The sequence below is a fragment of the Rutidosis leptorrhynchoides genome, chromosome 6 (assembly GCF_046630445.1).
Source record: "Rutidosis leptorrhynchoides isolate AG116_Rl617_1_P2 chromosome 6, CSIRO_AGI_Rlap_v1, whole genome shotgun sequence".
In the NCBI taxonomy this organism is placed as follows: domain Eukaryota; kingdom Viridiplantae; phylum Streptophyta; class Magnoliopsida; order Asterales; family Asteraceae; genus Rutidosis; species Rutidosis leptorrhynchoides.
In genome coordinates, this window is record NC_092338.1 from 3,637,676 (window position 1) to 3,651,882 (window position 14,207).

Below are 14,207 nucleotides of genomic sequence, written 5' to 3' on the forward strand. Positions count from 1 at the left end.
ATCTAATATTTTTGGGATGAGAATACATGCAGGTTTTATAAATGATTTACAAAATAGACACAAGTACGTGAAACTACATTCTATGGTTGAATTATCGAAATCGAATATGCCCCTTTTTATTAAGTCTGGTAATCTAAGAATTAGGGAACAGACACCCTAATTGACACGAATCCTAAAGATAGATCTATTGGGCCTAACAAACCCCATCCAAAGTACCGGATGCTTTAGTACTTCGAAATTTATATCATATCCGAAGGGTGTCCCGGAATGATGGGGATATTCTTATATATGCATCTTGTTAATGTCGGTTACCAGGTGTTCACCATATGAATGATTTTTTATCTCTATGTATGGGATGTGTATTGAAATATGAAATCTTGTGGTCTATTGTTACGATTTGATATATATAGGTTAAACCTATAACTCACCAACATTTTTGTTGACGTTTAAAGCATGTTTATTATCAGGTGAATATTAAGAGCTTCCGCTGTTGCATACTAAAATAAGGACAAGATTTGGAGTCCATGTTTGTATGATATTGTGTAAAAACTGTATTCAAGAAACTGATTTCGATGTAACATATTTGTATTGTAAACCATTATGTAATGGTCGTGTGTAAACAGGATATTTTAGATTATCATTATTTGATAATCTACGTAAAGCTTTTTAAACCTTTATTTATGAAATAAAGGTTATGGTTTGTTTTAAAAATGAATGCAGTCTTTGAAAAACGTCTCATATAGAGGTCAAAACCTCGCAACGAAATCAATTAATATGGAACGTTTTTAATCAATAAGAACGGGACATTTCAGTTGGTATCCGAGCGTTGGTCTTAGAGAACCACAATTTTGCATTAGTGAGTCTGGACTTCGACCGTGTTTACTTGAAAAATGATTGCTTAACAAATTTTGTTGGAAACTATATATTTTTAACATGTGAATATTATGTGATATATTAATCTCTTAACGCATTTGATATTATGTGATAGATGTCTACCTCTAGAACAAGTCCCATTGACTCACCTAATAATAATGAAGAGTCAAATGTAAATTGGAATGATTCGTGGACTGATTCACAAGTTCCCGAAGAGGAACCGGAAGAAGAGTCGGAACCGGAAGAAGAATCGGAACCGGAAGAAGAATCAGAACCGGATGAAGAAATAGAACCGGTGGGAGAAATAATAAAACGGTTAAGTAAAAGAGAATCCTCAACCAACCGACCAAGGTTAATTATGGTCAATGGTGTTTCCGCCAAGGAAGCAAAATATTGGGAGGATTACCAATTCTCCGATGAATCGGATTCCGACGAGAATTCCAATGATGTTATAGAAATTACCCCAACTGAATTTAAAAAGGCAAAAGAAAATAATAAGGGAAAGGGCATAAAAATAGAGAAATCTAATTCCAACCCCGATGAACTTTATATGTATCGTCAACCCCCGAAGTTCTTAAGTTGTAACAATGACCCGGGAACCTCTAAACCACCAGGTTTTTCTAAACCAATGTGGACAACGACGGCTCGTATTAGGGGAACATCATATATCCCTAGAAACTTGGCAAAACGAACCAAAACCGAAGAAGAAGAAACGAGCGAGTCGAAATAAGATAGTTGTATTCGTGTGGTGTAATATATGTAATATAGTGTTCTTATGCTTTATGATATATGTAAAAATTGCTTGTATTAATAAGTATTTTTTTATGAATCTAACTCTTGTCTATTTTACAGTTTAAAAACACAAAATGGATAGACAACCCAATATTTTAAGAGACCTACCCGGAGACATGATTGATGAAATCTTGTCTAGAGTCGGCCAGAATTCCTCGGCACAACTATTTAAGGCGAGATCAGTTTGTAAGACATTCGAAGAACGTTCCAAGAATGTCTTGGTTTATAAGAGACTTTCGTTTGAAAGATGGGGGATATCACATTGGGAAACCCATAAGTTACGATGTGTTTACTTTGACGCATATATTGCGGGGAACCCAAATGCTATTTTACGCAACGGGTTAAGAAATTATTTTGACTCAATATATCCGAATATTGGACTTCGTGATTTAGAAAAAGCGGCTAACATGTAACATAAAGAAGCATGTTATGCTTACGGATTAGTAATGTTCGCTTCTCACCAAAGTGAGAACAAGAACATCGGGCTACAACTATTAAACAAAATGTTTCCACAAGTGACGGAGTCGGTAATTGGGGTAAGAAATGAGGTTTTTAGATTGTTACGGGACTGTTGGACATTACGTAACCCTCGTCCTTTTGACGATGTTACAACACGCTGTCTTATCAACGGCCATAACGGTTATGTTCCACAAGACCAAGGATGGGAAGTAATCCTAGTAAAACCAGAATGCATGACTTGTTTCTGGACGTATGAATTACGTGTCTTTATTGTCTTTGCTGAACGACTTGTGTACTAGCTAGAATTATCTTCACAACTATCTTGTATCAAAGTTATTGTGTGCTATATTTCATGCTTTATGTAAAATAAGCGGTATTGTAAGTTTGTAAAATATTGTATAAAAGTTTGAACGCGAAATATTATTATAATCAGTTTTTCATATAGAATTGTAGTAGTTGAATTGTATATTAGCTACTAAGTATGAACTTAACGGGTAGGTACTACCCGAATTTAAACTTATAAAACGCTAATATGAAGAAAAAGCTTTTATAAATGAGTTCATATTATGCTACGAAATACTATTAACTACTCTTAATATTCTGTATATTAACTTGTTCCATTTGACTATTTTGAAGGAAATGGCACCGACTACTGGACACACCGTGAATATGAATGAAGAGGAATTCCGTACTTTTCTAGCTTCAAACATAGCCGCAGTACAGGCTGCGCTACATACCAACAATAACCTTGGATCTAGCAGTACAGGAAATCGTGTAGGATGCACCTACAAAGAATTCACTGCCTGCAAACCTTTGGAATTTGATGGAACCGAAGGACCGATCGGATTGAAACGGTGGACCGAGAAGGTCGAATCGGTGTTTGCCATAAGTAAGTGTACTGAAGAGGACAAAGTGAAGTACGCTACGCATACCTTCACAGGTTCTACGTTAACATGGTGGAATACCTATCTAGAGCAAGTGGGACAAGATGATGCGTACGCACTACCGTGGTCAGCATTCAAGCACTTGATGAACGAGAAGTACCGTCCCAGAACCGAGGTCAATAAGCTCAAGACAGAACTTAGAGGGTTACGAACCCAAGGATTTGATATTACCACGTACGAAAGACGATTCATAGAATTGTGCCTATTGTGTCCGGGAGCATTCGAAGATGAGGAAGAGAAGATCGACGCATTTGTGAAAGGATTACCGGAAAGAATTCAAGAAGATATAAGTTCACACGAGCCCGCCTCTATACAACAGGCATGTAGAATGGCTCACAAACTAGTGAACCAGATTGAAGAAAGAATTAAAGAACAGACTGCTGAAGAGGCCAATGTGAAGCAAGTCAAAAGAAAGTGGGAGGATAACGGTGATAAGAATCACCAATACAACAACAACAGCAACTACAACAATAATCGCAACAATTATCCCAACAATCGCAACATCAATCGCAACTGCAACAAACGGCCCAACAACAACAACAACAACAACAACAACAGCAACTACAACAATCATCCCAACAACAATAATAACCGCAACAACAACAACAATCAGAAGCAGCTATGCCAAAGGTGTGAAAAGAATCACTCGGGGTTCTGCACCAAATTTTGCAACAAGTGTAAAAGAAATGGTCATAGCGCGGCGAAGTGTGAGGTCTACGGACCAGGGGTTAATAGAACGAAAGGAACAAATGGTGTCGGAACGAGTAATGGCGGAGCAAGTAGTGTCGGAGCAAGTTATGCCAATGTAGTTTGTTATAAATGTGGAAAACCGGGACACATTATTAGAAATTGCCCGAACCAGGAGAACACGAATGGACAAGGCCGTGGAAGAGTTTTCAATATTAATGCGGCAGAGGCACAGGAAGACCCGGAGCTTGTTACGGGTACGTTTCTTATTGACAATAAATCTGCTTACGTTTTATTTGATTCGGGTGTGGATAGAAGCTATATGAGTAGAGATTTTTGTGTTAAATTAAGTTGTCCATTGACGCCTTTGGATAGTAAATTTTTACTCGAATTAGCAAATGGTAAATTAATTTCAGCAGATAATATATGTCGGAATCGAGAAATTAAACTGGTTAGCGAAACATTTAAGATTGATTTGATACCAGTAGAGTTAGGGAGTTTTGATGTGATAATCGGTATGGACTGGTTGAAAGAAGTGAAAGCGGAGATCGTTTGTTACAAAAATGCAATTCGCATTATACGAGAAAAAGGAAAACCCTTAATGGTGTACGGAGAAAAGGGCAACACGAAGCTACATCTTATTAGTAATTTGAAGGCACAAAAACTAATAAGAAAAGGTTGCTATACTGTTCTAGCACACGTCGAGAAAGTACAAACTGAAGAAAAGAGCATCAATGATGTTCCCGTCGCAAAAGAATTTCCTGATGTATTTCCGAAAGAATTACCGGGATTACCCCCACATCGATCCGTTGAATTTCAAATAGATCTTGTACCAGGAGCTGCACCAATAGCTCGTGCTCCTTACAGACTCGCACCCAGCGAGATGAAAGAACTACAAAGCCAATTACAAGAACTTTTAGAGCGTGGTTTCATTCGACCAAGCACATCACCGTGGGGAGCTCCTGTTTTGTTTGTCAAGAAGAAAGATGGTACATTCAGGTTGTGTATCGACTACCGAGAGTTGAACAAACTTACCATCAAGAACCGCTACCCACTACCGAGAATCGATGACTTATTTGATCAACTACAAGGCTCGTCTGTTTATTCAAAGATTGACTTACGTTCCGGGTATCATCAAATGCGGGTGAAAGAAGATGATATTCCAAAGACTGCTTTCAGAACACGTTACGGTCATTACGAGTTTATGGTCATGCCGTTTGGTTTAACTAATGCACCAGCTGTGTTCATGGACCTTATGAACCGAGTGTGTGGACCATACCTTGACAAGTTTGTCATTGTTTTCATTGATGACATACTTATTTACTCAAAGAATGACCAAGAACACGGTGAACATTTGAGAAAGGTGTTAGAAGTATTGAGGAAGGAAGAATTGTACACTAAGTTTTCAAAGTGTGCATTTTGGTTGGAAGAAGTTCAATTCCTCGGTCACATAGTGAACAAAGAAGGTATTAAGGTGGATCCGGCAAAGATAGAAACTGTTGAAAAGTGGGAAACCCCGAAAACTCCGAAACACATACGCCAGTTTTTAGGACTAGCTGGTTACTACAGAAGGTTCATCCAAGACTTTTCCAGAATAGCAAAACCCTTGACTGCATTAACGCATAAAGGGAAGAAATTTGAATGGAATGATGAACAAGAGAAAGCGTTTTAGTTATTGAAGAAAAAGCTAACTACGGCACCTATATTGTCATTGCCTGAAGGGAATGATGATTTTGTGATTTATTGTGATGCATCAAAGCAAGGTCTCGGTTGTGTATTAATGCAACGAACGAAGGTGATTGCTTATGCGTCTAGACAATTGAAGATTCACGAACAAAATTATACGACGCATGATTTGAAATTAGGCGCGGTTGTTTTTGCATTAAAGACTTGGAGGCACTACTTATATGGGGTCAAAAGTATTATATATACCGACCACAAAAGTCTTCAACACATATTTAATCAGAAACAACTGAATATGAGGCAGCGTAGGTGGATTGAATTATTGAATGATTACGACTTTGAGATTCGTTACCACCCGGGGAAGGCAAATGTGGTAGCCGATGCCTTGAGCAGGAAGGACAGAGAACCCATTCGAGTAAAATCTATGAATATAATGATTCATAATAACATTACTACTCAAATAAAGGAGGCGCAACAAGGAGTTTTAAAAGAGGGAAATTTAAAGGATGAAATACCCAAAGGATCAGAGAAGCATCTTAATATTCGGGAAGACGGAACCCGGTATAGGGCTGAAAGGATTTGGGTACCAAAATTTGGAGATATGAGAGAAATGGTACTTAGAGAAGCTCATAAAACCAGATACTCAATACATCCTGGAACGGGGAAGATGTACAAGGATCTCAAGAAACATTTTTGGTGGCCGGGTATGAAAGCCGATGTTGCTAAATACGTAGGAGAATGTTTGACGTGTTCTAAGGTCAAAGCTGAGCATCAGAAACCATCAGGTCTACTTCAACAACCCGAAATCCCGGAATGGAAATGGGAAAACATTACCATGGATTTCATCACTAAATTGCCAAGGACTGCAAGTGGTTTTGATACTATTTGGGTAATAGTTGACCGTCTCACCAAATCAGCACACTTCTTGCCAATAAGAGAAGATGACAAAATGGAGAAGTTAGCACGACTGTATTTGAAGGAAGTCATCTCCAGACATGGAATACCAATCTCTATTATCTCTGATAGGGATGGCAGATTTATTTCAAGATTCTGGCAGACATTACAGCAAGCATTAGGAACTCGTCTAGACATGAGTACTGCCTATCATCCACAAACTGATGGGCAGAGCGAAAGGACGATACAAACGCTTGAAGACATGCTACGAGCATGTGTTATTGATTTCGGAAACAGTTGGGATCGACATCTACCGTTAGCAGAATTTTCCTACAACAACAGCTACCATTCAAGCATTGAGATGGCCCCGTTTGAAGCACTTTATGATAGAAAGTGCAGGTCTCCAATTTGTTGGAGTGAAGTGGGGGATAGACAGATTACGGGTCCGGAGATTATACAAGAAACTACCGAGAAGATCATCCAAATTCAACAACGGTTGAAAACCGCCCAAAGTCGACAAAAGAGCTACGCTGACATTAAAAGAAAAGATATAAAATTTGAAATTGGAGAGATGGTCATGCTTAAAGTTGCACCTTGGAAAGGCGTTGTTCGATTTGGTAAACGAGGGAAATTAAATCCAAGGTATATTGGACCATTCAAGATTATTGATCGTATCGGACCAGTAGCTTACCGACTAGAGTTACCTCAACAACTCGCGGCTGTACATAACACTTTCCACGTCTCGAATTTAAAGAAATGTTTTGCTAAGGAAGATCTCACTATTCTGTTAGATGAAATCCAAATCAACGAAAAACTTCAATTCATCGAAGAACCCGTCGAAATAATGGATCGTGAGGTTAAAAGACTTAAGCAAAATAAGATACCAATTGTTAAGGTTCGATGGAATGCTCGTAGAGGACCCGAGTTCACCTGGGAGCGTGAAGATCAGATGAAGAAGAAATACCCGCATCTATTTCCAGAAGATTCATCAACACCTTCAACAGCTTAAAATTTCGGGACGAAATTTATTTAACGGGTAGGTACTGTAGTGACCCGAACTTTTCCATGTTTATATATATTAATTGAGATTGATATTTACATGATTAAATGTTTCCAACATATTAAGCAATCAAACTTGCTAAGACTTGATTAATTGAAATAGGTTTCATATAGACAATTGACCACCCAAGTTGACCGGTGATTCACGAACGTTAAAACTTGTAAAAACTATATGATGACATATATATGGTTATATATATAGTTAACATGATATTATGATAAGTAAACATATCATTAATTATATTAACAATGAACTACATATGTAAAAACAAGACTACTAACTTAATGATTTTGAAACGAGACATATATGTAACGATTATCGTTGTAACGACATTTAATGTATATATATCATATTAAGAGATATTCATACATAATAATATCATGATAATATAATAATTTAAAATATCATTTGATATTATAAACATTGGGTTAACAACATTTAACAAGATCGTTAACCTAAAGGTTTCAAAACAACACTTACATGTAACGACTAACGATGACTTAACGACTCAGTTAAAATGTATATACATGTAGTGTTTTAATATGTATTTATACACTTTTGAAAGACTTCAATACACTTATCAAAATACTTCTACTTAACAAAAATGCTTACAATTACATCCTCGTTCAGTTTCATCAACAATTCTACTCGTATGCACCCGTATTCGTACTCGTACAATACACAGCTTTTAGATGTATGTACTATTGGTATATACACTCCAATGATCAGCTCTTAGCAGCCCATGTGAGTCACCTAACACATATGGGAACCATCATTTGTCAACTAGCATGAAATATCTCATAAAATTACAAAAATATGAGTAATCATTCATGACTTATTTACATGAAAACAAAATTACATATCCTTTATATCTAATCCATACACCAACGACCAAAAACACCTACAAACACTTTCATTCTTCAATTTTCTTCATCTAATTGATCTCTCTCAAGTTCCATCTTCAAGTTCTAAGTGTTCTTCATATATTTTACAAGTTCTAGTTACATAAAATCAAGAATACTTTCAAGTTTGCTAGCTCACTTCCAATCTTGTAAGGTGATCATCCAACCTCAAGAAATCTTTGTTTCTTACAGTAGGTTATCATTCTAATACAAGGTAATAATCATATTCAAACTTTGGTTCAATTTCTATAACTATAACAATCTTATTTCAAGTGATGATCTTACTTGAACTTGTTTTCGTGTCATGATTCTGCTTCAAGAACTTCGAGCCATCCAAGGATCCGTTGAAGCTAGATCCATTTTTCTCTTTTCCAGTAGGTTTATCCAAGGAACTTAAGGTAGTAATGATGTTCATAACATCATTCGATTCATACATATAAAGCTATCTTATTCGAAGGTTTAAACTCGTAATCACTAGAACATAGTTTAGTTAATTCTAAACTTGTTCGCAAACAAAAGTTAATCCTTCTAACTTGACTTTTAAAATTAACTACACACATGTTCTATATCTATATGATATGCTAACTTAATGATTTAAAACCTGGAAACACGAAAAACACCGTAAAACCGGATTTACGCCGTCGTAGTAACACCGCGGGCTGTTTTGGGTTAGTTAATTAAAAACTATGATAAACTTTGATTTTAAAGTTGTTATTCTGAGAAAATGATTTTTATTATGAACATGAAACTATATCCAAAAATTATGATTAAACTCAAAGTGGAAGTATGTTTTCTAAAATGGTCATCTAGACGTCGTTCTTTCGACTGAAATGACTACCTTTACAAAAACAACTTGTAACTTATTTTTCCGACTATAAACCTATACTTTTATGTTTAGATTCATAAAATAGAGTTCAATATAAAACCATAGCAATTTGATTCACTCAAAACGGATTTAAAATGAAGAAGTTATGGGTAAAACAAGATTGGATAATTTTTCTCATTTTAGCTACGTGAAAATTGGTAACAAATCTATTCCAACCATAACTTAATCAACTTGTATTGTATATTATGTAATCTTGAGATACCATAGACACGTATACAATGTTTCGACCTATCATGTCGACACATCTATATATATTTCGGAACAACCATAGACACTCTATATGTGAATGTTGGAGTTAGCTATACAGGGTTGAGGTTGATTCCAAAATATATATAGTTTGAGTTGTGATCAATACTGAGATACATATACACTGGGTCGTGGATTGATTCAAGATAATATTTATCGATTTATTTCTGTACATCTAACTGTGGACAACTAGTTATAGGTTACTAACGAGGACAGCTGACTTAATAAACTTAAAACATCAAAATATATTAAAAGTGTTGTAAATATATTTTGAACATACTTTGATATATATGTATATATTGTTATAGGTTCGTGAATCAACCAGTGGCCAAGTCTTACTTCCCGACGAAGTAAAAATCTGTGAAAGTGAGTTATAGTCCCACTTTTAAAATCTAATATTTTTGGGATGAGAATACATGCAGGTTTTATAAATGATTTACAAAATAGACACAAGTACGTGAAACTACATTCTATGGTTGAATTATCGAAATCGAATATGCCCCTTTTTATTAAGTCTGGTAATCTAAGAATTAGGGAACAGACACCCTAATTGACACGAATCCTAAAGATAGATCTATTGGGCCTAACAAACCCCATCCAAAGTACCGGATGCTTTAGTACTTCGAAATTTATATCATATCCGAAGGGTGTCCCGGAATGATGGGGATATTCTTATATATGCATCTTGTTAATGTCAGTTACCAGGTGTTCACCATATGAATGATTTTTTATCTCTATGTATGGGATGTGTATTGAAATATGAAATCTTGTGGTCTATTGTTACGATTTGATATATATAGGTTAAACCTATAACTCACCAACATTTTTGTTGACGTTTAAAGCATGTTTATTCTCAGGTGAATATTAAGAGCTTCCGCTGTTGCATACTAAAATAAGGACAAGATTTGGAGTCCATGTTTGTATGATATTGTGTAAAAACTGCATTCAAGAAACTGATTTCGATGTAACATATTTGTATTGTAAACCATTATGTAATGGTCGTGTGTAAACAGGATATTTTAGATTATCATTATTTGATAATCTACGTAAAGCTTTTTAAACCTTTATTTATGAAATAAAGGTTATGGTTTGTTTTAAAAATGAATGCAGTCTTTGAAAAACGTCTCATATAGAGGTCAAAACCTCGCAACGAAATCAATTAATATGGAACGTTTTTAATCAATAAGAACGGGACATTTCACATACAACCCTGGTTATATTCATTTTTTACTCTAGAATCAGATTTCTCGACCAGATGAATGCAAACTAAAAGAGGAGCCAGAAGAATTGTGGTTTAAAGTGACTTCTGATTACAATATTAGATGTGGTAGACGTGAGTTTTGTTTGGTAACTGGTATGCGTTTTGGGCCAAATGCTAATTTTAAACATTACATTGAGGAAGATAAGGCTGAAACTATGCCTAGATTTGCATCACGTGTATTAAGAAATCACACTAACAATAGATTTAAGGTTGAACATTTTCTCAACTTGATAAATGACAGAGACTTTTTTCTGGGAATGATAAAAGAAGTGATGAGGATTGTGTGCGTGTAGTTATTGTATTATTAGTTCAAGAATGCTTTCTTGGGAAGATGCCACGAGACAGGATAGATATAAATTTTCTTCATTTACTTGATGACTTGAATTTAATGAACCAGTTTCCATGGGGTTCATACATATGGACGCACACGTTTAATGTTTTAAGAACCAAAATAATTAAAAAGGATATGGAATCTACCGTCACATATGATTTAGCTGGGTTTTCGTGGGCATTTAATGTAAAATTTTACATATAACTTACAATTTAAAATTGTTTACTAAATTATACTATCATTTATTATATAACAATATGTTTTTGTGTTTTATAAAAGATGTGGATATGGGAGGCATATCACAAAAGGATATCTGCCTATGCTGTCAAAACAGTTGTCAAGGATGCTGTTAACGAACTACTACGTGCAATACAATGGAAGAGGAAGAAAAGATCACGAAATTCAATGACTATTTCAAGCTGATGGAAACACAGGTTAGAAGTTATTTTTATATTTTTAAATAAATAAAATTTAATGTAGAACTTGTTGCAGAAACATCATGATGAAAAACATTATAATAAATTTGAGTTCTATAGTTTTTTTGATTAAATTTTGTTTTTGGTCGTATTATAGTTTATTTTGATTTTTCGTAGAGTAAACAGAAGTGTTTGTTGGGTTGTCAATGGATCAACACAAAATAGTAATATTTTTATTTTATTTTTTTCTTAATATAAATAATCTGTTTTTGTTTGTTCATAGGATAATTGTGCAACAGATCAATTGCCCCTACAAGAATTGATTATCACAAAACATGAATCTAGTTGCAAGTGGTGGATTGATAGTATGAATTTTTTTGAAAACGGAGATCATCAAGTTGAAATTATTCGGACAGAAGATGAAATGATTGAAACAAGTGAAGATGAAGCAACAAATGAAAAAAATGAAGAGAAGGCTACAAATAAAACAAATGAAACACAATTTGTGCAATGTAATGACGATAAAAATAAAGATCTGAATCACATTATAGCCTCACTTCAGCAGAGAATTAATGAACAAGATTTGAAAATTAATGAACAGAGTGTTTTAATTCAAGAATTGGAAAAATCAAAAGATGAAGATAAGATAATCATAAGACAACTGGAGCAAAAGATTGAAAAATTGGAGACAGTTTCAAAGTTTAAAATTCAAGAGATTGAGGTAACCAAATACTATACTTTTTTTTTTTTTTTTAAAGTTTAAACTGAATACTAATACAGCTTTGAGGTAGCTACTAGAGTACTAGTGTATTTTGTTTTACCTATTTTTTTTATTTTTTTATTTATTAATTTATTTTTAAGTTACAGGCTGAATTTTTTTTATGCGTTTGAACTGAATGTTTGAAATTGTTTTTTAATTTTTTTTAAAGGACGATGAAGACTATTTCGATGGTTATGTATCTGAATCCATACCAGTAATAAATGATTTAAAACCATTTGATACAAATGTAAAGGTAGCGACACCAATGTTAAGAAGGAGCTATAGAGAAACGAAAGCCACATATGTTAAAAGATCACCTTTCGGCACAGTGAGCAAACTGAAAAAAACAAACAAGAATAATACTTTAATTACTCATGAGAAGATGGTTGTTGAAGATAAACAGAATGAATTAGAGACTACTACAAGTATTCTTAGAGAAGAGAAAGTAGTTGTTAAAGAGGAAGCTAGATATTTGAACAAATACAAACGTTTAAGAATCAAAAATCCCAAAATCGCCGACAGTGATATTATTGAAATAATTGAAAGTTTGATGAACAAGGAAGGCAGACTTTATCCTCCGCCAGATTCTTTTGATTACAAGAAATCGCGTGCAGGACCTTCAACAGTAAATGATTTGGAAAAGAATAATAGTTTTGAGTTTCTTTCCGTGTTTATCAAGCAAAATAATAAATATATATACACTGATAAAGATTTCTGGGGAAGATTGGATGGAACTGTTGAAAGCGGGTATCTCAGTACTTTTGTAAGTAGCTAAATTTTCTTTTTGTGGCATAACTGTTAAAAAATTTTAAATACATATTAAAATTTTTTTTCAGCAGATTAATGGTTGGGGGAATATGATCATGTGGTGGATCAAAAGGAAATCAGAATTGGACACTAGATTTTTTGGAATAAAGAAAAAATATACAATCATGCTAGAGGATTTTATAAGGTGGATGGTGAGATTCCAAAGTGATAAAACTAAAAAACCAAAACATGTCAGTGTTATCACTAGTTTTGCTGATGGTAAGCTACCTGAATATCCTAACTGGTCACAATGTGAAAAGGTAATGTTTTAATAAAAAGTAAATCATCAATTAATATCAAAACTACTATTTTTATGTGTTTTTACGTCTGTTTTTTGTAGGTCCTATTTCCTATGCTTTTAACAACGATCAAACATTGGATCTTGTTGGTGCTTGATCTGAGCGATTTTCATGTTGAACTTTATGATAGTTTTTCGGATTGTGGTAGTACTGAATCTTGTCGTGACCTAGTTAGAATGTTAGTGGATAGTCTTCCTGATTTTCTTAAATCAATTAACTACACATCATCAAAGGAAATAATTATGCCATCTAACTACAATGAGATGCAAGTACCAAAACAAAAAGGAAATTTTGGCGATTGCGGTGTATGGGTATGTATTCACAAGGAGAGGTTAGCATGCAACATTTATTATGCATTTGATGATGATTCCCAAGCAATGGCAAAAGACTACCATTCTAGAATGGCAAAGACTTTTTATGCATCAAGATTCGTTGTATGATGTACTTATTAGTATACTCTATTACTCTATTAGTGTCACAACCATATCAAATGTTTTAGTTATTTTAAACTCAATTAGCATGCAACCTTTCTTATGTATTTATATGCTATTATACGAAATGATGTTGTTTTTTTTTGTACCTACTGTCATACTTAATTCTATTTAAAATAACTATTATGTACAAGAGTTGCATGATTACAAATGCATGCAGCATACAGGAAACATCATGTTCTACATTCGTTTGTTCTACATTTAACTTTCTACATAATAAATTTTCTCTGTTCTACAATAACATTCTATATTCTACATTATATATAGGGAAATTTGTAGAACTTAAAAAGTATCTAAGAATTAAGTGTTCAACAATTAACATTTTATCTTCTACATTTAAATTTCTTAAATAATATTAGAACAAAATTGTTGTTCTACGTTTACAAGTTCTACAATTAACTGTTCTACATTATACA